This window comes from Lygodium microphyllum, chromosome 5, assembly GCF_053477565.2.
Source record: "Lygodium microphyllum isolate KBCC chromosome 5, Lygodium_microphyllum_v1.1.10, whole genome shotgun sequence".
Taxonomy (NCBI): Eukaryota; Viridiplantae; Streptophyta; class Polypodiopsida; order Schizaeales; family Lygodiaceae; genus Lygodium; species Lygodium microphyllum.
Genome location: NC_141139.1, coordinates 76,448,941 through 76,476,414, shown reverse-complemented (window position 1 = coordinate 76,476,414; position 27,474 = coordinate 76,448,941). Strand labels below are relative to the sequence as shown.

The window sequence follows — 27,474 nt, the reverse complement described above, 5'->3', positions numbered from 1 at the left end:
GAAGTGGGGGATCGATTAAGAATGTGGACTGCAGTAGCCACAGCCTCGGCCCACAGAAATTGAGGTGTCTGTCGGTGCTCCATCATGGTGCGCGCCATCTCGATCACACTTCGGTTCTTCCGTTCAAGAATGCCATTTTCTTTAGGAGTGTTGGTATTAGCAAACTCCTGGTGAATACCTTTATCTGCACAAAAACGAGCAAACTCATTAGAAACAAATTCACCACCCTTGTCGGATCGCAAGGTCTTCAATCTCCGGCCTGATCGGTTCTCCTCAAAGAGAAGCCAATCCTTGAAGTGGGAGAAAGCTTCTGACTTCAATGCCAAGAAATGGACCCATGTCATCCTGCTGTAGTCATCTACGATCAACATGAAGTACGAGCTTCCTCTCAAGGACTCGTTCCTCATAGGGCCACAAAGATCCGTAGATACAAGCTCCATCGGTGAAGTAGACCGTCGCGAAGCTTTGTGGGGAATGGCATCCCTATGCTGCTTCCCACGAATGCAGGAGATGCATGGCTGTTGGCTCACCACTATATCCGGCAACCCTCGAACAAGCTGTCCACGTGACGCCCTCCGAAGATAATCATAATTAAGGTGACCAAACCGAGCATGCCATAGCTCTGACTGTACCTGAGAAGTAAGAAGAAGAGTAGAGAGGGCGGTGGAAGACTTCTATTTGTAGATGCCGTTCTCCTCATATCTAGATGAGAGTACCTTCCTAGACGCACGATCAAGGACTCGCACCGAATCACTGTCAAACTCCACCAAAAGTCCAAGGGAGCAAATCTTATGAATTGACAAAAGATGATACCCTAAACCTGGTACATGCAAGACCTCTGAGGTATGGGTACCACCACATCCAACTGGAATAAGCTGCATCTCACCGCGTCCGGCAATAGACACTGAAGAGCTATCTCCAATGAGAATCTACCCACGTGAAGGTCGCAACTGGGCAACACCATCTGATGAAGGAGTCATGTGCCGGGAGGCACCACTGTCAACGATCCACTCTCGAGCCTAGGGAGCTGTCATCGCAGTATCAGAAGCATTCGGTGTAGAGTCCTCAATGACAGCTAGATAAAGAAATGCAGCTGATGAGGGTGCAGCCACGGCTCCAGAATCCTTCGTGTCCTTCTTGTTGGTGTCCTTCTTGTCTTTGTCAGGGCAATCCTTCTTCCAATGGCCAGTCTTTCCACAAATATGGCATGTGGATTCTTTATCCTTGTCCTTGTCCTTCTTTGACTTATTATCCCCCTTCTTCTTCTTTTGGTCCTTCCCCTTCTTCTGAGAGGCTTGACTTATCAGTGCCTCCGACTTGGAAGCATTTTGTCCCTTTAGTTGTTCCTCTTGGTCCAAGACCATAGGAACCAATTCTTCCCACCGAAGAGTGGACTCTCGCCCCGAAGCAATAAGGGCGGAGTAGAAAGCACCGAATCGTGGCGGCAACTGGGACAAGAGTGTAATCGCCATGTCTTCGGAGAAAATCGGCTTCCCCGCATTCTGAATCTACATCTGAAGCTGTCTAAGCTTGTTGATGTGCTTCCGCAACGAAGAAGACTTGTTTACGGACAAGGTCCGCATTTGTACCTCCAAAGAAACTTGCTTCATAAGGGTCATCCGGTTATACATCTGATCAAGCTCCAGCCATATCTCCCGAGCCATCGTCAAGTGCTCGATGTGAGCTATCACGGTTGTAGTACAAGACAGAAAAAGAAAGGAACGAATCCTGGCATTCAGTTTGTCCCAGTGAGACTGTGCCTTGGCCAACTCCGTACGAGCATTGGAAGAGAGTTTGGACTCATCTCTCACCGAGGGCCGGTCGATCTCCTCCTGTACAAGCTCCGCCAAATCGTAGGACTCAAGGATAGCCAACATCATCACACGCCAGATGTGGTAGTTGTCGCCATCGAGCTTCTGATATGCGGGAAGAGCCGGTAAGACAGGCACCTTCCGGTCCATAATCGTCTGGAACTCCAAGTCAATCTTTGTAGACATCTTCACCTGTAATGCCTTCACAAACGCAAAAGCAGCCCCCTCTGACTGTGAAAACGCAGCCTGCTAGGGCTCTTCCGCGTCCCGAAACTTCTTCACCCGCCGGAGGCGATGAAAAAGAAAAACCTGCACTTGAAAGCTGAAAACTGAAACTTCCTCCTCGTCAAACAGCAGTAAACAGCAGTAAATCCACCACCTGGACTCCTTTCCCGCGCGCCCACGCTCGGTTCAGCCTTGTTCCGAGGCGCAGCCCTCCTGCCTGCCCTCAAATGCTGAAAACGCAGCCTTGTCTCGCGACGGAAACTCCTCTTCAGGTTGGTTCTGCACTCAGTCAGCCCTTCAACACTGCTCTGATACCATGTCAGAGTGCAGCGGTGTGGAAGTGTAGGACTGAGAGAGAGAGAACACAGAGAGAGAGAAGAGAGAGAGAGAGAGTGGAAGATGAAGATCTGCTGTATAAAGTGTGTTGTATACAAAGATATGCAGATATATACACGGGCGCAGTGCGCTGGACTGCGTGTCTCCACCTCGACGATGCAACCTGCTGTTCACCTCGAAGTCCGCTGCAGTCTGCACGATCTCCTGTCTGAAATCTGTGAACAGAGACGGAACCTGCGCGAGCCTGTAGCCTGTAATTTGCGAGCAGAAGAATGTGGGGGACTGCTGGAAAAATCGGCTATAAATAGCCAAAAACCTGGGCGCCAAAATATGCAGGTCGGCTGCATTAAATGCAGCCGACTGTGCTGCAGCAAGTCGGACTGCCACGTGGCTGTCCGACTGTACAGTCCGACTGGACTGTGGACTGTGCAGTCCGACCAAGCAACTGATCTCTAACACTTCTCTCCAAGCTTGAAGTCTCTTTTAGTATCGTTTTCCTTTGCTAAAAGCATCTTTGAAGATTCAGCTACCATGGAAATAGTCAGTTCTTTGACTTTCTCCTTGCTTTTTTCCATGGAGGGATTCTTGGAACAAGAGGAGATAGCGTGTATATGATGAGACTTTGAAGTCACCGCTTGGGTGGATCCTCGAATGAGAGGTGATATGTCACCTTTCATAGACTTAGTTGCATCAATAACATTTATATCTTTCATGTTGAGATAGGCCTTTGGATCCCTCACTCTCACACACACTCACTCCCTCACACTCTCACACTCCCTCTCTCAAGAGCACACACAAGCAAAGAGACGTAATACCATTTGTCTCAAGAGCATTCTTGGTAAGGAAATTTTCAAAGACTTTCGCTTCAGCCTGTGCTTTAGCCCTTCTCTCCATCAAAGCTTGAATTTTTGGATGAGCTTCCAACTCCTTCTATCTTTGTATCTTCTCATAATCAGAGAAACATACAAATACAAAGTGTTGTGAGCCTTTCAATTGTTTATCAAAATTCTCTTCGTCGCCTTTTGATATGGTGAGAAAGTTAGGCCCCAAAGATCTTGCCACCTAGAAAAGTTTTTGCAAAGAAGAAGTCCTTGCTCTAATACGAATGTAAGCATGGGGAAGAATATGAGAATGATAATACTTTGAACTTAAACCAACTCGATTAATTATCACAATGAAAATATGAGAGAGAGAGAGAGAGAGAGAGAGAGAGAGAGAGAGAGAGAGAGAGAGAGAGAGAGAGAGAGAGAGAGAGAGAGAGAGAGAGAGAGAGAGAGAGAGAGAGAGAGAGAGAGAGAGAGAGAGAGAGAGAGAGAGAGAGAGGCGAATAGCGATTGCGCCGCCTGCTCGTGCCGCTCTGCCCCCGATGGTCGTCTGACCTGTCGGCCCGTCGTTTCTACGCCTGCGCCGTCTGGCCCGTCGCACGACCTGCTGTCGGTCGTCTGGCCCGTCGCCTCCGTTGCCTGACCCGTCCGCGCCTGTTCGCGCCTGTTCGCGCCCTTTCAGACCCGTCCACCCTGGTTCGCGCCCGTCCGCCCCGGTTCGCGCCCGTTCGCGCCTGTCCGCCCTGCTCCGCGCTCGTCCGCTTGCACTGCGGGCCTTGTTGAACGTCGCCTCGTCCCTGCCCTGCTCCGTCGACTGTCCAGCCTGCCATCGTCTGCCCGCCCTGTGGTTCGCCCTATTGCACCTGCACAGTTAGGGTTGTGCCCTGTCACTCGCGTTGTTGGGACAGGCCACGACTAAAGCCGCTGGTCCAATGCAGGGCCTGCTTCGCCTAAGAGAGAGAGAGAGAGGCCTGTGCGTTTCTACCTCCCGGGAGCTCCTCACTCGGCCTTTGACCGGTATACGCAGTGGTACAATATGGCTGGTCTGGATCTGGCTTTTATAGACCAAACGGTGGCCGCTCTTGGTCCAGATTTAGACACCGAGGAACCAGAGGATATGGTTCTGTGCACAGAAGAGATGCCCCCTGGTCCTGACTTCCAGCCTGTGGGCAAACGCACCAAGCATACTTCAGAAGAGACAATGGATTGTCAGGATCGTTCCTATGCTCAGGTTGCTTCTAATTCTGTGGACTCTCACGATGTTGACTGGGAGCATTTACTGGAGTTTGCCAACACTTTGCTTGGCGATTATGTTCAACATAATCAGGAAGTCTTTTCTGACTTTGCAACTGAAGATGTTCTGGAAGCCACTGTGGACCCGAAAAATGTCTTGCTCTCCTTTTCAGTGTTCTATGAACGTGCTGTGATACTCTTCTTCACTGGTAGGATCCCACAACTTTCCCATATTCGCCAGTGGCTGCATTGTCTGCTTCAAGGGGAATGTGTTGAAGAGGTTTTTGTTAGGCCCTGAGGCTTTTTTGAGGTGCTGTTGAAATCTGAGACGCACCGTGCTGCTCTTCTGTCCAAACTGCCTTTGTTCTTTGATCGCCGTTTGGTCCATGTTGTGCCATGGCGCCCAATGGCAGATTTTCAGCGCCTGCTGCAACGTGAATGCCCTGTGTGGGTTGAAGTGGAAAATTGTCCGGCTGTCTATTGGCCATTGTTAAAGGACGCCATGGCCGCTGTGGGCATTGTTCTGGTCCCCCCAAGCCTAAGGGCTGTGAATCGCAACTGTTTATGTATGTTATGGGACACTGCTAGGAAAAGGCCTGCTTGGTTACGTCTTAATTGCTTTGGCATGCATCCTTTACACTTCCGTTTGAAATGGGGTAACTTTGCAGGACATTGCTTTTCCTGTGGAAAATTGGGGCATTTTATGGCCGAATGCCCAAAGAAGTACCACACTTCAGAAGCTGAGCATGTTGTGCTGCCCATGGAAGATATGGTGTGTGATGCTCAGTTGCAGGAAGCCACCGTGCCACCTCAAGGTTTGGATAAAGGTAAACAACAGGTTTCGGGTTTGGATTCCCATGGCAATGACTTGGTTGATGTACGCGCAAAAAAAGGCAACAGGTTTGTTACTGGCATGGTGGATGCTGTGCCTACTGCCCCACAAGATTCCATGCGTACTTATATGCGCAGGAAAGAAATGTTGGCTCCAGAGCACTTTGCTCCTGCTATGGTTTCCTCTGCTCCCCGTCAACAGCCCACTAGGAGAGTGTATTCGGATGGTCCAAAGGGTCCACCTGCAAAGCTGGCTTTTGATACTAGAGGTAACGTCATCACCCCATGGGATCGTTGTTATCCCCGTTCCATCCCCAAGACAGCGGATATGCCGTCTACCTCCAAATCTGGCCGTCAGAACTCTTTTGCTGTGTTGGCTGATTTTTTGGATGACGGAGTCCTGGACATTCTTGCAGAAAAGGTCAAATCGAGGCAAGCTGTGCCTCGTACCTGCTTTTCTTTTGAATGCACATGAAAATAGCCACGTGGAATGTGCGAGGAATTTGTTCTTGCCACAAGCAACATGCCATGTGGATTGTATTGCATGAGAATCGGTGGGATGTCTTGTGTGTTGTTGAGCACAAGAGTCACGGTGAAGCAGGAAAAGTTGTGGATTGCCATGGCTTTCGTTTGTTCTATGCAGGGACACATGCCATGCATTATTTTGGTGTGCTCATGATTGTACATGAAAAATATCAGCCTGTTCTTATTAAAAATGATGTACATGGCCGCTTTGTGGTGATCGAAATTTTATTTGAAGGAGAGATCTTATGGTTACTTGGCCTCTATGCTCCGAATGATCCTCTATCTCGCCGAGAGCTTTGGCATACTTTGCAGACTTCCTTGTCACTTGGCAGACAGGGTTTTTTGATGGGGGATTTCAGTATGTGTGTTGATTCTTCGCAGTCCACATCGGAGCATTCGGTAATGGATGCGCCGGAAAGTCGTAGGTGGCATGAGTTGGCTCTTGCCATTCTTAAGCAAGATCTCTGGTCTTGGCTACACCCTTCTTCTACAGGGTTTACTTTCCATTCTGCCCAGTATGCAATAACATGGTCGCGGTTGGACCACATATACGTCATGCAAAATGATGATTTCCTTCCTGAGATGCTCGAAATGAAAGTGTTGCAGCAATATGCCTTGTCGGACCATTTCTCTCTACAGCTTGAGTTGCTTACATGACCCATTGCACCCTTTAAGCAATTTCTGGAGAGACTCCCTTTGCGTTTCAACTCGTCTTATTTGAAGCATGCAATCTTTCAGGGCTATATGCAGCAATTAATTGATAGATTCTTATTGGACTTCTCCTCTCAGGGCACTGCTTCGTTTGAACAATTGCTCTCTAATGTGCAGCGGCTTGCTCGGCAGTATGGGATCCATCATGCCTCTCTTTATCGGCGGCGTCGACAAGCAGCCGAGGACCTGCTGGTTTTGGTTCGTTCTCTGGTGGTGGTACTCCAGATGATGAATTTCTGTTGTCCTTGGCAATGCGTGTGGCTGATCTCATTAAAGAGTTTCACTTGAAATCTTATCAGCAGGCCAAATTGCAACATCTGACGGAGACTTTGCAAGATAGTGCTTGTGAGACTCATAAGTTCTTTCAAGCTCTCCATGCTTCTTCTGCTCGAGAGAATATGACTAGACTCCAGGATGCAGAAGGTCAAATGGTCCATGATCCGCAGACTATTGTGAATATGTGTAGGAATTATTTCCTCGACCTTCTTGGTTCCACTTCTCCACCTTCAGGCCAAATTACTCATGCTCGTTCAGTCTTTTATGATATGGTCCGCAATCAGGTTCCGTAGGACATGCAAGCTTCTATGGAGTCAGATATTTGTGAGGTGGAGGTTATGGATGTTTTGTTACACTTGCCCAAGGATAAAAGTCCTGGTTGGGATGGCCTCACCAATGAGTTCTTTGAGGTTTTTGCTGCCCAACTGGCGAAACCATTGACAGATTTGTTTCAGCAGGTGGTGTGGGAAACGGGGATCATGCCTGCCTCATGGAAAGAAGGACTTATTAAATTGCTTCCAAAAGTTCCTTCGCCGTCTATGTTGACACATTGGCGCCCAATCATTTTGATGGATTCTATGTATAAAATCTTTTCCAAAGTTACGGCGAATCGGCTTCATAAGCATCTTCTTGCCATTGTGCATCCTCTCCAATATGGTTTCATTAAGGGCCGAAACATTCTGCACAATGTATTAAATGCGCAACTGGCGATTGATTATGCAAGGCATTCTAATCACGAGGTCGTACTGATTCAATTGGACCTGGAAAAGACTTTTGATTATCTGGACTGGTCTTTCATTGCAGAACTTATGTCTGCTATGGGCTTTGGTGCTCGGATGTCTCGTCTGATTTACACCATCAGTGTTGCGGCGTCTTCGCAAGTCATGCTGAATGGAGGCGTTACCGAGCCATTTGTCCTTGCCCGCTCTGTCAGACAGGGGTGTCCTTTGAGTCCTCTCTTCTTTGCCCTTGCGACTCATCCAGTTCTTTCGATGTCATCTCATATGGCAGCTTCTACTCAGTTGGTTGGATTGTCGCTTCCTTCTGGACAGCACTTCATTAGTCGATCCTTGGCTGATGATAGCTTTATGATTCTGTGTGCGGACAAGGATAACCTTCGTAAAGCACTCGATGTTTGGGCTCTCTTTGGTTAAGCTTCAGGTCTTCGCATCAATACTTTGAAATCAGCCATTCTCAGCTGCACGGAGTCGGACTTGTAGTCATTGGACTGGCAGGGTATGGTTGTTCCCCGTGGCTCCATTGTCAGGCAACTTGGGTACCCTTTGGGTGTTGATGTTCCCCCAAAGCAGCCACTCCAGTGGATTTCACACAACCTGGCGGCTACGTTTCTGTATTGGAAGTCTCAGGCCTGGCCCTTCCATGTGCGCCTCAAAGTAGCCCAGACAATTATGTTGCCAATGCTCACATATTTCTTGCCATTGCTGCCCTGGACTACTACTACACTGAATGCTCTTACTCAGTCTATTCGTTTCATGTTGTGGAAGAAGGATTCCTTGCATGCAGGCATTTCTTGGATTTCTTGGTCGCATGCGTGCACCCCCAAACGCATGGGTGGAGGGGCTATTTCAGATGCCCGAACTCATATGCTGGCGCTCCGTTGGTCTCTTTTCCGCGCCATGCGCTCGAATCATCACCCATGGGTCATTATAGCCCGTTATTTTCTTGAGGATCATGGGCTTCTGCATGAAAATACCCAAATTCGGAGTTCTTGGTGGCATGTTCTCAATGCGGATTCTTGGTTCTCCAGTCCTTCATCTCTGCTTGCCCATTTGGTATGTTTCTGGATACCGGTCCTCCGGAAGGCTCAGTGGCATCCAACAGAGGATCGCTTGGCTACTAATTCTTTTCAATTGGAATTGTTGGCAGTCTTGCGGTTACTTTCGTGGGAAGGTAAACATGAGCTTCAACCAAAATTCAACCGTATGGCACATTTGGGCTTAACTTCAGTCATGGATGCCACCCTTACCAGTCGCAATGTGTTGATATCCTTTCGTACAGCTAGGAGGCTTTTCAGGATCCCTCGTGGTTACAGGCATTTATGGGAACAACTTTTGATGGTGATCCAGAGCAAACAACCCTTTCTTGCCTTTGCTTCGGATCGTCCCTGGCAAGACTGGGACTTTGCAGGCAGGCTGCTTTTAGATAAGGCTTCAGCTAACCAGGTGTATCATCTTCTGATTAAAGATCATTAATGGCTGGTTACTAAAGCTAATACTCTATGGGGATTGCATAAATCCCGGTCATGGTGGAGGGCAATTGTGATGGAGGGCTGGTTGAACAAGACACCCTTCAAATATAAGGTCTTTCTTTGGAGGGTGATGATTGGTGGTCTTCCGCTTGCTTCAACTCTTTCCAAGCGTCGAATCTCCAACGGCAACTGTTTCTTTTGCACCACCAGTGTGGAATCTGCCCGTCACTGATTTATTTCTTGCCCCATCGCTAAGAAAATCTGGTCATTCTTGTCAGCCGTTTGGCGAGTGGTAGTTGGCTTCTCGCTACGCCCATTTGATTGGGTTTTTGTGCAGCCCAAATACCCCACACCGACATAGCCACATTTGAAGATCGTGTTTCACTTTCTTCGATATTGGGGCTGTTGGTATAATTGGACCATTCAGAATGCTTTTCTTTTTGATTCTGCCTATAATGTTCAGCGGCATATTGCTAGGCTTAAGGGTCTCTTGTATTGGCAGATGGATCTTCTCCGGCACTCTGATATGCTCTCTCGGGAGGACTTACGTCCTTGGCATATGGCAATTTCCTCTATGTCTTTGCCATGACTTTGTAACACTTAGGTCGCCTGGTTATTGTAGAGAGACAGTGTGTTCTTTACACACGATGGGGTAGAGTCATTGTGTATCTTGTAATCATGTAAACATGTACTTTTTCGTAATTAATACAATTACCTTTTACGAAAAAAGAGAGAGAGAGAGAGAGGAGTCGACACAAACCACGGGCACCAGGTGCTTGAACCATATACAAAAGGTTGATTTGTTGCAATTTTAAAAATTAGGGTTTTGAAACCCTAATTTTTGCAAACTTGGGCAACAATAAGTTGATTTTCTTCTTTAGTGCTTGGATTAGATCAAACTAAGTAGAAAGTGCTTTTTGGATAAGAGATAGATAGGATAATATAAAGCATGTGGTTGAAATTTCAGTATGAGAGCTTATTTTAAATGAAGAGAGAGATCTCCAATATATAGATGTGGGGCTTGGGTGCTCAAAAGTGAAAAATAGAGATTACAAATGACAAGTGTAGGGTCATATACTTGTCTCTTCAAAATGTCACATGCCCTCTTTTAGATTCCATATGTCACTTTTCTAGAGAAAGAAGCTTCCAAACCTTCTCTAAAAAATCTCTCAAACTGTTAAGAATTTGAGATAGTTGCTGAATACAAAATTGTTCCTTGCAAAATTTGGGAGTCTTTGATGTGAACATACTTTCCATTTGAGCAACTTTTAAAAATAGTAACCTCCTAAATTTTAGGAGTCGCCAAATTAAGCTTCTGGAGAGCTTCATTATATAGGTTCACCGGTTCATGGTTTGTTTCTTTGATCATGAGCATCTGGTTTCACTTTCTGAAACCACTCATTACATGGGCTTCTAGTCAATGTGACAATTTGAGTATTTAAGTCTTAGTCATTTGAGCTTCCTGGTTAATTTGACCGTCGGATTAAACTTTTAATTTCTCTTGGGTATCTTGTCAATGACGACCCAAGTATAATTAGGCATTTTGGCCATTGGCCACCCTTGAACATTTACTCATATTTTGAAACACTTAGATAATATAAATCACCTTTCAAAGTACACAAGCATCAAGTGAATTTAGAATCATTGAGCCAATATGTCTTGGTAACAATTGATATATAAAAGGTTTGTTACACAAATGTGATTCGATGGCAAGTGTCATGAGGACGTGAAATTTTGAGATGCTTTAATCTTGGTGATAACATCTGATGAAGTTATTAATCAAATATGTAAGATTTTTTAGCACATGTGATGCACATGGCGATTATTTTATGGTAATAGGCCAAGGATCTTGAGGATACTGTGGGTGTCAAGACAAAAGTTGCTATAAGTTATGCTAGTTGGGCTTTGCGAGTTAGTTGTTGCCAATTTCCCTGGGACAGTTATTTGGCCAATAAGTGTCGGTGGTGGCACTAGGGACTAGCATTAATTAATTAATTAATGCCAGTCTAAGGGTCCACAGAGATTGGGGACCACTCTAGGTTGCAAATGACCTAGCCAATTTAATTATGGATGGATATATTTAATTTTAGACAGGGTCAGAAGAGTTGAAATTAAATTTCAAGATTATTTAATTTTAAAAATTAATTAAATGTTTGAATAATGCAAAAAACTTAGTTTAAAAGGCTAGCACTTGGCAAAAATGCCCATGCAAACTGAGAAAACATTTTTGGGGGTTGGTTCTTAGCCATTCAATTAGTTTATAGCTTGGGAGAGGGAGAGAGAGTTGTTGGTCCATTTTTTGATCAGAGAACAACAACTTGCTGTGGAAGACAGCCATCTGGGGGCCTCAACAGGCAAGGGACAACAGGGAGTTACCTTCTAGGGCAAGCAACAACATATTTGTTAAGATGATAGCATTTTGGAGGTGCTTAACAGTAGACAATTGCATTAAATGCAGTCTGGAGTAGACAACAGACATAATTTAGGGTTTTCTCGTAAAGAAAATCAGATTTCTCTCTCATCTTGGCTTTCTCTCACCTTTTCCAATCCATTTTCAAGAGATCTCAGCATTTCTCAACCATTCGGAGTAACCAAATTTGGTAGAGCAGAGAGATCTCTATTGTATACCCTAAATTTCTATATAAATTAGGGTTTAATAGCCACCTTGAGACCTGTGCCAATAGAAAAAGGCATCGTACACTAAAATTAGCACTTCAAATTCGTGGAATTGACAAGGATTTCAAATGTCAAGCCATCCATTGTGAATCGGGGCAACATTTGGCTGGTTGGTGGTTCCATTTGTATCAAGTGATAATTGGCCCAAATTGCTTGCTGATTATATGTACAGCAAGGGGCTTTTGAATCAGCAAAGGAGATTGTGGAATCTCAAGTTGTACCCAATCCATTAGCAATTAAAGTTAAAAAAATACTAAAAGGGGTGCCGGTTTTAGGGCCAACTGGGTGTCTATTGTCCAAGATTATTAAGGAAAATTGTACATTTCAAATATGTTTATTTATTGATTGTTGCTATTAAGTGCTTAATTAGGGAATTTACCCTTTCCAAGAAGGAAGGTTGGCTTCAGCAAAAGTGAATTTGTGGAAGATCTTTGACCATATACTTTGACTAGAGCTTCATCCATATTTGATAGTTTATGTAGCTAGCCTTTGATGCCATAAATGTGTATCTTGGAAAGATTCAGTTATTAATAATGGCACTTTCAATAGGATTTTCAGCAAGTTGTTGATCATGTGTATCAAGATGATAGAGACCTTTAGTAAGGGTGCATGCCAAGCCAATGGAAGAAAAACTTGATCATCATATACTGCACATTGAGGGCCATAAAACATGATGCGAAACTTTGAAGTTGCAATGGCTGAAATGGAAATAAGATTCCGTTGATAGTGGGTACATGAGAATATTGTGCAATGTCAAAGGAGTGCCCAAAACAGAGAAAACCTGTAGATGACCAATGCCATTAATTATATAAGAGGCGTTGTGAGCACACATGATTGTATCCCCCTTAGGTACATTAGAGAGAGAGAAAACGAATGCTCGGCAAGAGGGGATGTGCTTAGATGCACCACTGTCAAAAGACCAAGTAGAAGCAGCGTGAGTGATAGAAAAGACAAGTATCATGAATAGAAGGATTATATTGACACTGAATGAAAAAAGTACAATCCCTAAATTGAGAATAGTTCATGGTCTCATGTGTGAGAGCGAGACTGGGCTCCTTATTCTTCTTCGATGCAATGTGCTTATGGCATTCAGTGATGTCGTGCCCCGTCTTTCGATATTAACTACACCTCTTGGGTTTGTTGACTGTACTCTTTGAGGGACCAACATTGAAGGATGTCTTTGATGGAAAAGGTGTGCAAGCAGAAAGATGAGCAACATGAAAGTTTACTGATTTTTGGCTAGCAACCTTGTTTTTTACTTTTGGTTTGGTTTTTCCATGATGATGGGGGGAAAAGGCATCTTTTGTTGCCATGGTACCATTGCGGTTAAGATGGCTTTGTTCTTCCTGCAACAAAAAAGACACAAGCTGGTTAAAATAGTAGGGAACTTGGTTGTCCATAATTACTAACCGCAAAGTGGTAGCAAAATCTTGATATGACTTCGGTAGACCATTAAGAGTGATGGAAATAAGTTTATTATTGGGACCTCTTCATCGATGTTTAAGAATTGCTCAATAAGATCTTTGATACTAGTGAGATAGGCATCTATGTTACCTCTTTCTTCCATGTGGATGTTTTCCATTTGCTTACGTAGGTCCTTTATGCACACTTGATATATTGATGCAAGCTTATCCCATGCGTCCTTGAATGTCTTGCATGAAGAGATGTGTAGAATGATGGCTCTCTTCATGGATAAAGCAATCAGGGCATGCGCCTGGGTATCATGACCATCCCATCGAATTTGCTCTTCAGTGGGAGAGTGATGTGGAAAAGGAAGAGGATTTGGCATCATGAGAGCCAATTCTTGATGTGGAAGCGAAAGGTGGTGCTAGTGTTGGAGAAGGGGTTTACTTCAAGAATAGTCATACTTAACCACATCATTCTATCCTCATGTGTATACTTTTTTTCCTGTTGGCACCCTCCAAAATCCATCTTGTTTCACAATTGGAGGCCCTTTGCAGAAATTACCCTTGGGGAGGGGACTCCTCAAAGTTCAAAACACCGAAAGTTGCATGAAAGACTTGCATTTTGCCTAAGAAACTTGGGGGGCTTGGCATAATTGACGTACGCTCTTTGGAAGACAAACTAGTAGGAAGTGGGTCCTTAGATGCATGCCTTATCCCCATGAGGACTAGACAATTCTCTTCACACACTCTCTAACCAAGTTTAGAGCCTCCTCCTACCCAAGAATGCACAACCTTCCCCCCTCACATAGTGATCTTTGCAAATACTAAATTTACGCCCTTAGGAGCCTCCCCGTTGGTGAAACAGCTATGGGATGCATGGCTGAAATTTGAACCCCTCCTCTAGATCCAACTTGGCCCCAAAACAATGAGCTGGTCAGCCCAAATCTCCATATGGCTTAGTCTAACTATATCTCCTATCCCCTTAGACCTACTAAAATAGGAAGCTCGATTCAACCAAAAAGGTATTCGAGTGTGGAAGGATCTTTGGGACTTCCCTCTAAAAGCTGGCTAGACAACAAAATGCTATAGCAAAGTCTTTTGCTTATTCAGCTTGATTTACAATGTAATCCTAATGTTTTTAATTGGCAGATGTAGGCTAAACTTTTCCCTATACTCAACTTCCCTCCTTCCAATGCCTGGTGCTTAAAAAACTCAATAAAGGATGGAAAATCTCATGGACAAAAACTCAATAGGAGTTTAGGTTTAGTCAAATTTGGTCTTTGGCTATCCAATAAAAAATCTCTTGCCTATTGTGGCTCATTCTCCATATAGGTGAATGGACTCCAGAAAAAGCAAGGAATATTGGGGTTGGTATAGGAATACGCCTTGGCTATGTAAAAGAAATCGAAACTCTTCCTCACCTTTTTATCAGTTGCTTTGCTAATAAGAATCTTATGCAGTGGCTGTACAAAGTTGTCAAACACCTTTAGCCCTATTAGTTCAATTGGAAGAAGCTTTGACTAGGTTTATCCAACGGTTTACCCTCTACATTATGGACTTCTTTGAGGGGAAAATTCCTATGGAACCTCTATATTCAAAGGAACGCCTCAGTGTTCAGAGGGGATACACATTCTTATTAGATCAATCTCACTTTTAATTTTCTCTTGCAGGTGCTACGACATGTCGAGCTCATCGCGAAGTTGGAAGCCAAAATGAAAATTGCACACTTGCCTTATAGTGTTAACAAGGAGTAGAAGAAAGCAATACTTAGATAGAAAGTTGGTGAAATATTTGCAATCCTCTCTTAGATGAAAGATACTATCTTCAATGGTTTCCCTCTAGATGAAATTGCGAAAGAAATTGGAGCTTGGATCAAAGAATGGAAAAGGAAGGAAGAAGAAGAGGTTTCACTTGAAATGAAAAAATTGGTGGTCCATCAAGAACGGTGTCTTCAATGTTAGAATTTGCTAATTCTATGGGCAATGCCCAATGTTTTAGTTAGTTGGATTGTACTGTGAACACAACTACATTAATCAATTGTGTCACCACTTCTAGAGTTAATTTTAGAGTTAAATGAACTCTAGTTGAGTTAGCGATAGGTCTAAGGCCTATTGTACTTTCATTCTATCATTCTAGCACTTGCATCTTTTGAGTGTGGAACCGCTGCCCACTCTTGCTCATTGTCTTGTGTTCACTTTCTCTCTCTCTTCTCTATTTAACATTTGGTATTTAGAACAACTTCTATGTGTGCATTTTGAATAGCCACTCTCAGCTCGGTGCCGCTCTTTCCCAAGGTCCTACTGCAGCCAGTTGACTTTCAACCCAAGGAAGAGAATTTGCTGTTTTGGAGGAGGTGCTGTTGCTTTCAGCTTGCACGCAGTTCCATACGTAGTCTTCCATGCATGTGTGCACATATAGCCTCTCTTACCCCTACCTATCATCTTTTTAGCCTTGCTCGTCATTTTCTAAGCCTTGCCCACCATTTTTTGTAGATGTGGGAAAAAATACAAGAACCTTAATTTTCCAAATTTGGAGGTTTCTCATTTGCCTTGCTCGTCTAATTTTGAAGAAATTTTCAATTTCTCACACTCCGTGTCAAGAAATTTGGGATTTTTGGCAAACTTTTCAAATTTCTAAACTTTCTCGAAATTTCGTTGAGAAAAGTTGGGGCTTTTGCCCTTTTGCCAATTTGAGTTCCCGTGCATGAATCTCCATTGAAATTGCCTACATTGTATAATTTCTTCAACATTGGTGTGAGAAATTTGGGGTTTTTAGTTTTTTGGCATGAGATGTACCTGATTGACAGGAGTTGTATTCTCATGAGTAGCCTTGAGTTTCTTCCAAACTACATAGGCAGTATCAAGCCCTTTTATATCAACCAAGATATCATCTGTGACGACCATTTTAATGTAAGTAATGGTCTTTTTATTCATTTTAGCCCAGTCCTCATCTGACAAAGCAACAAGCTTATGTTCTGGTAAAGCATCATCACAATCTTTTAGAAAGAGTATACCCTGCATATGATCTTTCCAAAGATCAAAACCATTGCCATCGAATATACGAATCTCAAAGAGATTCTTTGTGTCAAATGTAGATGCACTGCCAGCCATCTTCAACAATAATCAGACTATAAGGTAAAAATTTAATTTTTTTGAAATTTCAGATGAAAATTGGAGATTTTTCCTTACACGTATCCCAAGGCTGGAGATCAGTGGTACAACAGCATTCAGATTGAGCAGTCAATTTGGGAAAAATTCAAAAGTTTTGGTGAGAATTGGCATTAAATTGTTGGAATTTGTAATTTTGTGGGCATGCATTACGAGGTAGGTGTACTATAGTAGTGTACAGCAGTTCATTGCTGTTATTCTTGTGGCTGAGTGTTGATTTGGGTGACACTGTACTGATTTCTGGTACTTTGAGGAATATACACACTATACTTCAGCATCGAAGTATTTGGCTACAGATTTTTGGTCATTCTTGACAGCATGGCATGCTAGGGAAACAATGATTAGAGCAGCATCCTTAGTGTCCTCACTTAGGAGGACAAGCTTGATGGCTCCAACTAGCCATTGTGGAGTTTTATGGTCCTCATTCTTCTTGTTGTGAAGGACTTGTTGGACTATGTTACAAGTGACTTGCAGTGACTAGGAGGTCTCGCATCTTAGACACCTCAATGTCATGCTCGAGGATAGGTTGTTGGTACTGGAGTCTCTCCTTTCCCTCCTACGGAGGATTAGAGAAAATGGGATTTGAAGGATGCTTAGACACTTTCCTTGCTAGCATTGTCAATAAAAAGGGCCATTATTCCTCATATTCGGTCTTGCAGGTCCTTAAAATCAGCATGGGACATACTTAAGCGTATGTTTGCTGCTAGCAATGAGGCCAGGATCTCCTATCTTTGTAGAGATTTGGCAAATGTAAACATGGATTAGGGTGATAGCATGATGAATCACCTTACTCAGATAAGGGATTTGCATGAGTAGCTGCTCAATGTTCAGGATGTTGAATTAGTGAACATCACACTGAACTCTCTTTCAGAGTCATATCTTGGTTTTCACACCTCTTTGATGTTGTCATTGGGGAGAGGGTGTTGAGCTAAAAATGCATTAGCTTTACTTAAATAGCCCCAAAACTTGCTTAATTAATGAAGAAACCTAGTTTATTTAAAAGAAACGCGATCCTAGAGAGTTTCTGTGTCCCATAAGTACAAACCCACTTGGGAGGGCCCAAACTTTCTATAAATACGTATGCTGCCCTCCATTCAGTTAACAATCTCGTTTTTGTAGATTTCAGGTGGGGAGGGTGTTGAGCTAAAAATGCATTAGCTTTACTTAAATAGCCCCAAAACTTGCTTAATTAATGAAGAAACCTAGTTTACTTAAAAGAAACGCGATCCTAGAGAGTTTCTGTGTCCCATAAGTACAAACCCACTTGGGAGGGCCCAAACTTTCTATAAATACGTATGTTGCCCTCCATTCAGTTAACAATCTCGTTTTTGTAGATTTCAGGTGTTTCAGCTTACTACCCACAACCCGTTTGCGGAGGATATCTCAGTCGAAGTTGTCCATTGGTGTCTACATCAATTGGCGCTTGTTTTTCAGCCCTCTTCTCGCAGTTTGAAGCTGATCCTAGCCATGCGACTGCTGTTCTTGCACAGGCCTGCTGCCATATTGTCTGCCATGTCATCTGTAGCATGTGTTTGATAGTTTTCTCTCTTCTCCAGCTATCACCTAGCTTTTGGAAGCTCTCACCAAGCTGCCCGTTTGACAGTTTTCTCTCTCTTGCAAGCTGTCTTGCCTGCGTTTTTAGTCTTTCTCTCTCTTGTAGGCTGTCATGCTTGCGTTTTTAGTCTTTCTCTCTCCTATAGGCTGTCATGCCTTCGTTTTTAGTCTTTCTCTATCCTGTAGTTTGCGTTTGGTATTTCTCTCTCCTCACTGCTGTCTGCATTAGATCCAGCTTCTCACTAGTGCATTTGCTGGTGTTCAACATCCAGAGGCTATGTTGCTGCGATTCGGGATCCTTTCGGAGTATGACACACTCTCCAGCTCATTACCCTTGCCCTAATCTTTGAGATATAGGAGTTCGAGGTTTAGTATTCATTCACTGCATAGTGTGTTTGCTGCATGAGCATTGTATATTCAGCACTTATATCACTTAAGTTATTTTCTGTGTTCATTGTCTCTGAGTTACTCTAACCCTAACTATGTTCTTTTATCAGTCTGTGCTTTGTCGTACGATTGTTATTTCTGTTTTTGCGTCAGAGTATTTCTTTATATGATATCAGAACTTTGTACTCTTTGAGAAACCTAGTCCTTTGATCTGAAAGATCTTCGCAAGAAGCAAGAACAATAGTAGGTTCAAATGACTTTGAATACATCAACACCAATTCAGTCTCGAGAACAACTTATGTTGAGAACGGAGCGAGAGTGGGCAGAACAGCTTGCTTCACAAAGTTTTGACATATTGGAAGACACTTTTGACGACATGGAAGAAAGGCTATACAAGCTTTCCCTTGAAGAATATCATGTGATCATGGACTTTAGATGAAAGAACATTGAGAAGCTCGATTGAAGGATTGCCCTTCAGGAAAAGCTCCTCAATGAAGGTATGCATGAATTTCTCTATTTAGTTGTTGCACATAAATTTGATGATATTACAAGGCCGTCGAGATATTCCTTAGGGATGGGTCTCCTTGTTGGAGAAAAAGATCCGGAGTATGTTCCATTCTTTCATCCTCTTCTGACCACTCCGGTGCAAGGTACTTTAGATTCATCTTTTGTTCCTTCATCTTTTACCTCTTTTGTTTTGCAATATACTGGTAGAAATCATGAGGAAGATAGAGTACAATCTGTTGACTACGGAAAAGGTTCTCTTGAGGACCAATTCTTGTATGTTAATACACGTTGTGGGGATTATTAGAAAAAGCCAAGTACCTCTTCTTTTAATCTTCCTTCTTTTCAATTTACTTCTCAAAATCAGAATGAATTTGGTGTTCCTATTTCTACATTGCATGGTGCATCATGATCATCATTTCATTTTCAATCATTAAATGGTAAAAATGAACAAAATGCATTTGCATCTTTTCCACCACAAATTCAAAATCCACCCATTCCACCACATTTTTCCATTGCTACTTCCCTTCACATCATTTATATTCCTCTATCAAACACCTCATATTCCACATCACGCCGCACTAGGGAGTTAAACATAGGCATCTCCTTTAGGACCTCATCGTTTCCTCCATCGGGTGGTGTTCCATCTATTTCTCACACACAATTTCGGGATCATTGGAGCTTGGGTATCCTCCCCAGTCTCTCCCGAGTGTGGATGAGTTGGTACCACAGCTTGTCTCTATAGCATTACCTAGTGGACCTCTTGGTCATTTGCTGTGCCCAAACCAAGCTTTGGACATGGCTTATGTGTCCCAGTGTCTCCACCTCCATCAGCACCTTATGAAAACATTCATGTTCCAATGCCTCCGCATCAATTGGCACTCACTAGACACTCCGAGTCTATTTCTGCCTATCCACGTTTTTCCCCTCATTCTTCCTATCAGACACACCCACCACCATCACCATCTTACTCTCCACCTCCATCTTATTCCACTTTCCTGACACCTCATGGTTCGAGCTCATCTTTTGCAAAGCATGCTTTCAATGATAAGACTCGTTTTAATGGGTCAAACTTTACCACTTCATCGAACTTGATGAGACATGTCCTTGACTCCTAGAACCTATGGGATCTTGTGCAGGGGTTGGAACCCCAACTTGATCCCTCACTTGTTCCATACGAGGTTATCCGCTCATGGAAGGCTAGGAATGCCTTCGCTATTGTCGAGTTGATGCGGGGCTTATTGTTTGAGTTTCATTCTCTGCTTCAGTATTTTGTCTTAGCGTTAGAGTGATGAGTGATGAGCACAGTTGACTGATAGGACCCGTCGTTCTCAGCTTCAATATTTTGTCTTAGCGTTAGAGTGATGAGCACAGTTGACTGATAGGACCCGTCGTATAAATCTTGACCATGAGCTATAACTCTTTAAAATCATTGACCGGGATGACTTGAAAGTCAAGTTGACTGAGTATCGACGACTTCTTGCCAAATTTTTCACTACGGGGACTCCCAAGTCCTCTGACGATCGAGTCACATTATTTCTGAACAAACTCCCCGAGAAGCACTTCAATTTTATGGAAGGTATAGTTTCAAAGCCTACCATGGCTATTCTCTATGAATTTGAGTGTCAGCTGTTGCATTACACATTGTTGTTCGATCAATTTCATATAAACTCTTTCTCAGAGAGGGCTCTTGTTGCTCATTCTCAAAAGGGTAAACAAAATCAAACCTCCATTCACATTCCAAAACAAAATCAATCCGAGGAATCACAAGGAAACTCCTAGTCACAACTTAAACAAGGGTGGCAGAATATACCTAAAAAGAATATATATTGTCAACATTGTCAAAAGACTGGTCATTTTGACGACGAGTGTTGATCAAAGGCCAGAGGCACAATACCTAAATCTAAGTCTCAGACTCTCGCTCCTCAATTGAGCAATCCCCAATAGGGGAAGCAGGATGATGGCAAGGGGTAGTTTAAAGGTCAGACTCATACTGCCACTGCTCAGCCATCTCAGTCGACAATGTTCTCAACTCCAAAGGGCTTGTTTGATTGGTCTGCAGAGGCCCACATCGTCTCCATAGAGACATCAGATGCGAGTCTCGTCAACATTTGAGTTGCCTCCTCACGACGTTACCGTAGAGGCCCACTCGTCATAGCCGAGTACTTCAGCTCTTGTTTGGATTGTGGACAGTGGAGCTACACATCATATGACTCATGCAGAGGATATTTTTCGTACCCGAGCCCGTGCAGTCAGACGGATCCGCGTAGGAAACAACTCCTCGGTCAAGATTCAGGCTCAAGGTAGCATCGGTTTTGCCATTGATAAGTGTCCGGATCTGGCTTTATTGGACAATGTTTTTACCATGTCTCCTAGCTTGGGGTGAACTTTTATCTGTTCAGCGGCTTTGCCAATTGGGGCGAGTAGTTTTCTTTATAGCAACCATAGTCGAGATCCTTGGCTCTCAAACTGGTTTAGTGATTGCTCGCGGTGAGGCACAACCTAATGGCCTTTACCACATGGCTCTCTTTGTGACCGAGCTGATAAGGGAGGGCTCCATGTTCCACAGCTTCCAGACATTAGCTACATCTCGGGAGTCTATGAACAATGAGCATCTTTTGCACTTTCACTTAGGGCATGTTGGTTATGATTCTCTTTATGAGTTATACCACCGTCAGCCGGTTGAGGGTGTTCTCCGCTTAAAACTAGCTCGTGATGTTTGTAAAGCTTGTTAGCTCGGAAAGTAGCACCGTACCCCATTCCCTTAGTAGTCCACACATCGTGCCGAGGAGCCTCTTAGATTGATTCATGTTGATCTTTATGGGTCGACATCCACCACTGTTGCCTTGAATGGCGCGTTGTACTTCTTTTTGATAGTGGATGATCATTCTAGATACATGTGGGTGTACTTTCTGAAGCATAAGTCCAATGCTTTTATCTATTTTTTTGCTTGAGTGCTGTTGATTCATAACCAGACTAGTCGTCGTGTTTGTTGCATGAGGAGTGATAGCGATGGTGAGTTTATCTCCCTCGAGTTTTTTGAGTTTCTACTGAAGCATGGCATCTCTTACCAGCTCATCTCTATGAACTCCTCCTCTCAGAATGGAGTCGTAAAGCGTAGGAACTGGACAATCATGGAAATGACACTCTCTATGCTGTTCGCAGCAAAGCTTCCTGAGCGCCTTTGGATCGAGGCTGTTAACACTTTGGTGTACATCCTCAAACGGTGCCCGACTGCGGCTCTTCTTCAGAAGACCCTGTATGAGGCATTTTTTGGCTCTCGGCCTGCCATTTTTCACTTCAGAGTCTTTGGGTGTTGTGCCTACACACGCTTGATGATAAGATAGAAAAGCTCGCTTCCTGGGCTGATCTCCTTATTTTTGTCGGATATTCCTTTGAAGCAAAAGTCTATTGTTTGTTCGATCCTCGGACAAACAAGGTGATTGTTGGAAGGGATATCGTTTTCGACGAGAGGAATATCGTACAATCCTCTGCACAGAATTCTGATCCTATTCCTCCTTTCACATCATCAGAGATTGTGCCTATTGAGCCCGGTCTACTTCCGGCTCTTGACATTCCTATAGATTCTTCATCTCCTAGGTCCCCTCTACGAGACCCGTTACCTTGCTAGTACCAGTAGACCATGCAGGATTTAGGGATCCTATCACCGGATTCTACTCCAGAGGGACCTAGAAGATCTGCCCAGTTTGCTTCTCAGGCTTCATTTGCATCGCTGTTTATAGGTGATTACATAGCACATTTTGAGCCGGATACATGGCAGGAGGCTCTTCAGCACCCTCAATGGTGAGAAGCCATGGAGAAGGATTTAGAGAGTATTGACCGAAATGAGACTTGGACATTGGTGGATTGTCCAAGCCACAAGAAAGTCATCGGAACAAAGTGGATTTTTAGGATCAAGCTAAAAGTTGATGGGACGTTAGATAAGTACAATGCTTGCCTTGTTGTGCAAGGGTTTTGATAGAAACATGGTAGTGATTATGAAGAGACCTTTGCTCCTATTGCGCGGTTGATATTTTTTCGGTTGCTTCTCGTGCTAGTCGCTCATCACGGTTGGCCGATATATTAGATGGATGTCAAGAGTGCCTTCCTGAATGGTTTTTTGGAGGAGGAAGTCTATGTGGAGCAGCCATCGGGATTTCCTTTAGGGATCCCGAGGGATAAGATATTCCGCTTGCAGAAAGCTCTTTATAGGTTGAAGCAAGTATCACGATCTTGGTTCGATACGATGGATGAGTTCTTACGGGATCATGGATACCATTTTATCCCTTATGACCTGAACTTATATGTTCGATCTATTGTAGAGGGGGTTAGCTATATCCTGCTATATGTTGACGACTTACTCATCACAGGCTCAGATTCTGCTGCCTGAGTAGATATCAAGGCAAAGCTTAGTGCTACTTTTGAGATGACAGACCTTGGTTTGTTGTCTTATTTCTTGGGGATGGAGGTAGTTCGTTGTGGGGGTTGCATTTTTGTGTTACAGCAAAAGTACGCACTTCAGCTAGTGGAACAACACACTTCGAATTAGACACGGCCAGTGGCCACGCCTCTTGATCCTACTGTCCACTTGTCGAACGGTACTCTAGGACAACCCTTCGATGCATATATCTATCACTCTATTGTAGGAAAACTTCTTTGGTTAATTCATACTAGGCTAGATTTAGCTTACTCAATTAGCATACTCAGGCAGTATTTCACAGCACATAGGATATCACATTGACTTGCATGTCTTCGTGTGCTGCGTTATTTATGGTGTACTTTTTCTTATGGCCTAACATATGGTTTTGGTTTATGTTTGCAAGGGTACACTAATTCTGATTGGGCAAGAGATCCCGACACTCCGCGTTTCCATGGCGGCTACCTCTTTATCTTGGGCACGGCTCTCACAAGCTGTAAGCAAGGGACAGTGGCGGCTTCCACGGCAGAGGCCGAGTACCGGGCTCTCTTCGATGGCATTACCGAGGCCATCTACTTGAGGAGTTTACTGGCGGCACTTTATTTCCCATGCAACTCTTCCACTGTTGTCTACTGCGACAACTAGAGTGCCATTGCCCTTGCGGGCAATCCGATCATTACACCACATCTGCGGCATGTGGGAGTCCACTTCCATTTTTTCTGAGAGCAGGTTGAGAGCTAGGCACTATCCGTCTAGATTTTGTGCTCACCTTCGACAATTTTGTAGATATTTTGACCAAAGTGGTCAACCGGCCGGTTTAGCAGTACTTGTTACCCAACATCGGTTTGGGTACACCCTTCCCTACTTCTTCGGCTTGACGGGGAGAGGATGCTTTCCTCTTGCTTTCCCTTCCAGTTTGAGAGGGGCGGTTTTTACTCTTGCCAGTGACAGTGATGATGCTTACGGTTTTTTAGACATTTATTCATTTATTCTTCTGTATTGTATTATGGACATTTGTTACTTCATCTGCACTGTGAGGATGACCTGATTGTAAAAGGGCGCTTGGGCAAGTGAACAATTCCCTTGCGAGGGCATTGTCCAAGTGGCACTGTTGCATTGCATCTTGCATAGGCATGACATCTTGCATCACCCTTTGCATTACCCCATGCATTGACATTTTGGTAAACGTGTATCTATGCGCATTTATCTCTTTTTGGTTTGTTGGAGTGGTTGACTCTGGATCCACCATATTCGTGGCATTATCCATGGCAGTCTTCGAGGCAGATTTTCCTTAGCTTGCTTCACATATTTGCTATACCCACAGACATTTTTTTTCTTCACTGATACCCAGTAATGGTAGGGCTAGTATGCTTGTTTTGTGAAGGTCTTGGGTTTTCCTTTATCATTCTCCCATTTGGGGCACGGATACTCAATAGGACAAAAGCTGATTTGAACCCCCACTAAATGCTAAACCTTAAAAAAAAAAACACACAAAGAAGAAAAATAGTCCATAGATGATTCCATCTGCCTTTCTAGGTCTTGGTAGGTCATTGGGCAGCCGACGTGTAACCTTTTTCCGATGTCCTGTCCTCTCTCGGGTGATCACTTGGGCTCCCTTGGTAAGACAACCATCACCTCTGTAGTCTTAGTAGACCACTGGGCGGCCAACACGCACCCTTTGTCCGATGCTCTAGTTGCTTTGGGGTGGGATGCCTTGGGATAAAAGATCTTTCTCGTGGCACCAGTGTTGGGCCTGAGAGAGGGTGTTGAGCTAGAAATACATTAGCTTTACTTAAACAACCCTAAAACTTGCTTAATTAATGAAGAAACCTATTTTATTTAAAAGAAACGCGATCCTAGAGAGTTTCTGTGTCCCATAAGCACAAACCCACTTGGGAGGACCCAAACTTTCTATAAATACGTATGCTGCTCTCCATTCAGTTAACAATCTCGTTTTTGTAGATTTTAGGTGTTTCAGCTTGCTGCCCATATCTCGTTCGCGGAGGACATCTCAGTCGAAGCTGTCCATTGCTATCTACATCAGTTGGCACTTGATTTCCAGCTCTCTTCTCGTAGTTTGGAGTTGATCCCAGCCAGGCGACTGCTGTTCTTGCACAGACCTGCTGCCATACTGCTTGCCACGCCATCTGCAGCCTATGTTTGGCAGTTTTCTTTCTTCTCTAGCTGTCGCCAGGCTGTGTTTGACAATTTTCTCTCTCTTGCAGGTTGTCTTGCCTATGTTTTTAGTCTTTCTCTCTCGTGCAAGCTGTCATGTCTACGTTTTTAGTCTCTCTTGCAGTTTGCGTTTTTAGTATTTCTCTCTCTTTAATGCTGTCTGCATCAGATCTAGCTTCTCATTGTTGCGTTTGTTGGTGTCCGACATCCAGAGGTTGCCTTGCTACGATTCGGGATCCGTTCAGAGTACGACACACTCTCGAGCTCATTACCCCTGCCATGATCCTTGAGATACAGGAGTTCGAGGTTTAGTATTCATTCAATGCATAGTGTGTTTGCTGCACGAGCATTGTATATTCAGCAATTATATCACTTCAGTTATTTTCTGTTTTTGTTGTCTTTGAGTTACCCTAACCCTAACTGTGTTCTTTTATCAGTCTGTGCTTTGTCGTACGATTGTTATTTGTGTCTCTGTGTCAGAGTATTTCTTTACAGAGGGGAGAGGAGCCCCTTACTTTTGTGGAGTTGGAAGGCCTCTTCTTGCAAGAGGAGTAGAATCGAAAGAATGTTTGCATTGCGTTCAAGTGATGTGGCTGTGCTTTCCAAGTTTAAAGGCAAGGGTAAAGCTAGACAAAATGCACAAAAAAAGGGTAATGTACAGCCATTAAACAAGGTTGTCGGAAGACTTGTGTGAAGAAAATTGCTAGGGTTTGCACTGAGGACACATAGAGTATACGACCACGATAGAAACACAAAGAGACAGACACAGACACAGAGGGCAAAACTCAAACCCTAAACGCAAAACTCAAAACTCAAATCCTCAACGCAAACCTCAAAAACTCAAATACAAAAACTCAAACACAAATAGAAGAAGGGAGAGAGAGAACACAACTCTGAAGTGAATGAATGCTGTAAATGAATGTAAAAGTGTATAGTGTGCTCAAGGGCATAGCAATGTCGTAGTGTGACGTCCATCAGAGACGGATCCCAAGTCAGTGACCACCAATCGGAGTGGAGTGCTGAATAGTGAATGGCAGCATACTGATTACCAAAACACAGCAGTTTGGAGGCTGAAAACTAGTAAATGCAATAGTGTACCACCCATCGGAGGTTGGAAACTGTGCACAGTCTGCTGTAAATAGCAAGCTAAAACAGTGTCTGATGTGGCTGGCGATGACTGGATGATCAGATCGCAACAGATGATGATGTCATCAGCAATTGACGTCAGCATAGATGAAACGCCAGCAGCAGGAGCAAACATGGATGAAGTGGCAGCAGTCTCGAGGGCTGGATAGCCACGTGGGAGAAGGTTGATGGTTGAAATCTGCACGTGGAGTGAGAAACTTGCACAGACGGAATAATGGTTGAATGGAAGCAGCCTGTCTATTTAGAGATGTGGAAGGGTGTCCCAAAAATTAGGGTTTCCCCTGTCAAACAAAAAAAAAGTTCCATGTGATTCCATCCGCCTTTGTAGGGCTTGGTAGGCCACTGGGCAGCTGACGTGCACCCTTTGTCCGATGCCTTGTCCTCTCTGGGGTGACTACTTGGATTCCCTTGGTAAGATAACCATCGCCTTTGTAGTCTTGGTAGGCCACTAGACAGCCGACGCGTACCCTTTGTCCGATGCCCTGGCTGCTTTGGGGTGGGACGCCTTGGGGTAAATAAACATCACAATGGTTGGCCTAACCTTTCAGCTCAATTTTGGGCCTGAGAGGGGGTGTTGAGCTAAAAGATGCATTACTTGCTGATTAGCCTCTTAATCAATCCCAAAACACACTAAAAAATGCTCTTTTAGAGTAAAACCCTAAAACGAGAAGCGGTTTGAGAGAGTTCAATGGAAACCCTAAAACGGAGAGCAGTTAGTGGATGAAGCATATGCATCTCCATACGCTGGACATAGGGGTATTCTACCCACTACTCAAGCATTGGAAATATATTTCTTTTGGCCCACTCTTAGATCTGACATTGAAAGATATGTACGTGAGTGCAAGATATGTCAAAAAGTAAAGTATGATAGGCATAAACCACCTGGTCTACTGAAGCCATTACCTATTTCCAATGAGCCTTGGGAAAGTATAGCCATGGACTTTATCATGGAGCTTCCTCGCACACAAGCAGGCAATGATGCAATTTGGACTATCATTGATAGATTCAGTAAGTAAGCTCACTTTATACCTATGCGAAAGACAACCAAAGCCTAAGCTATT

The 27,474-nt window shown here is 43.9% G+C and overlaps 1 protein-coding gene across 2 annotated transcripts in view; it reads left to right on the top strand.

Annotated features, from left to right (window-relative positions):
- Nucleotides 1-27,474, top strand: part of LOC148036010 (maltose excess protein 1-like, chloroplastic) — an 87,516-nt gene that overhangs the window by 28,444 nt on the left and 31,598 nt on the right. The gene's annotated exons all lie outside the window — the stretch shown is intronic.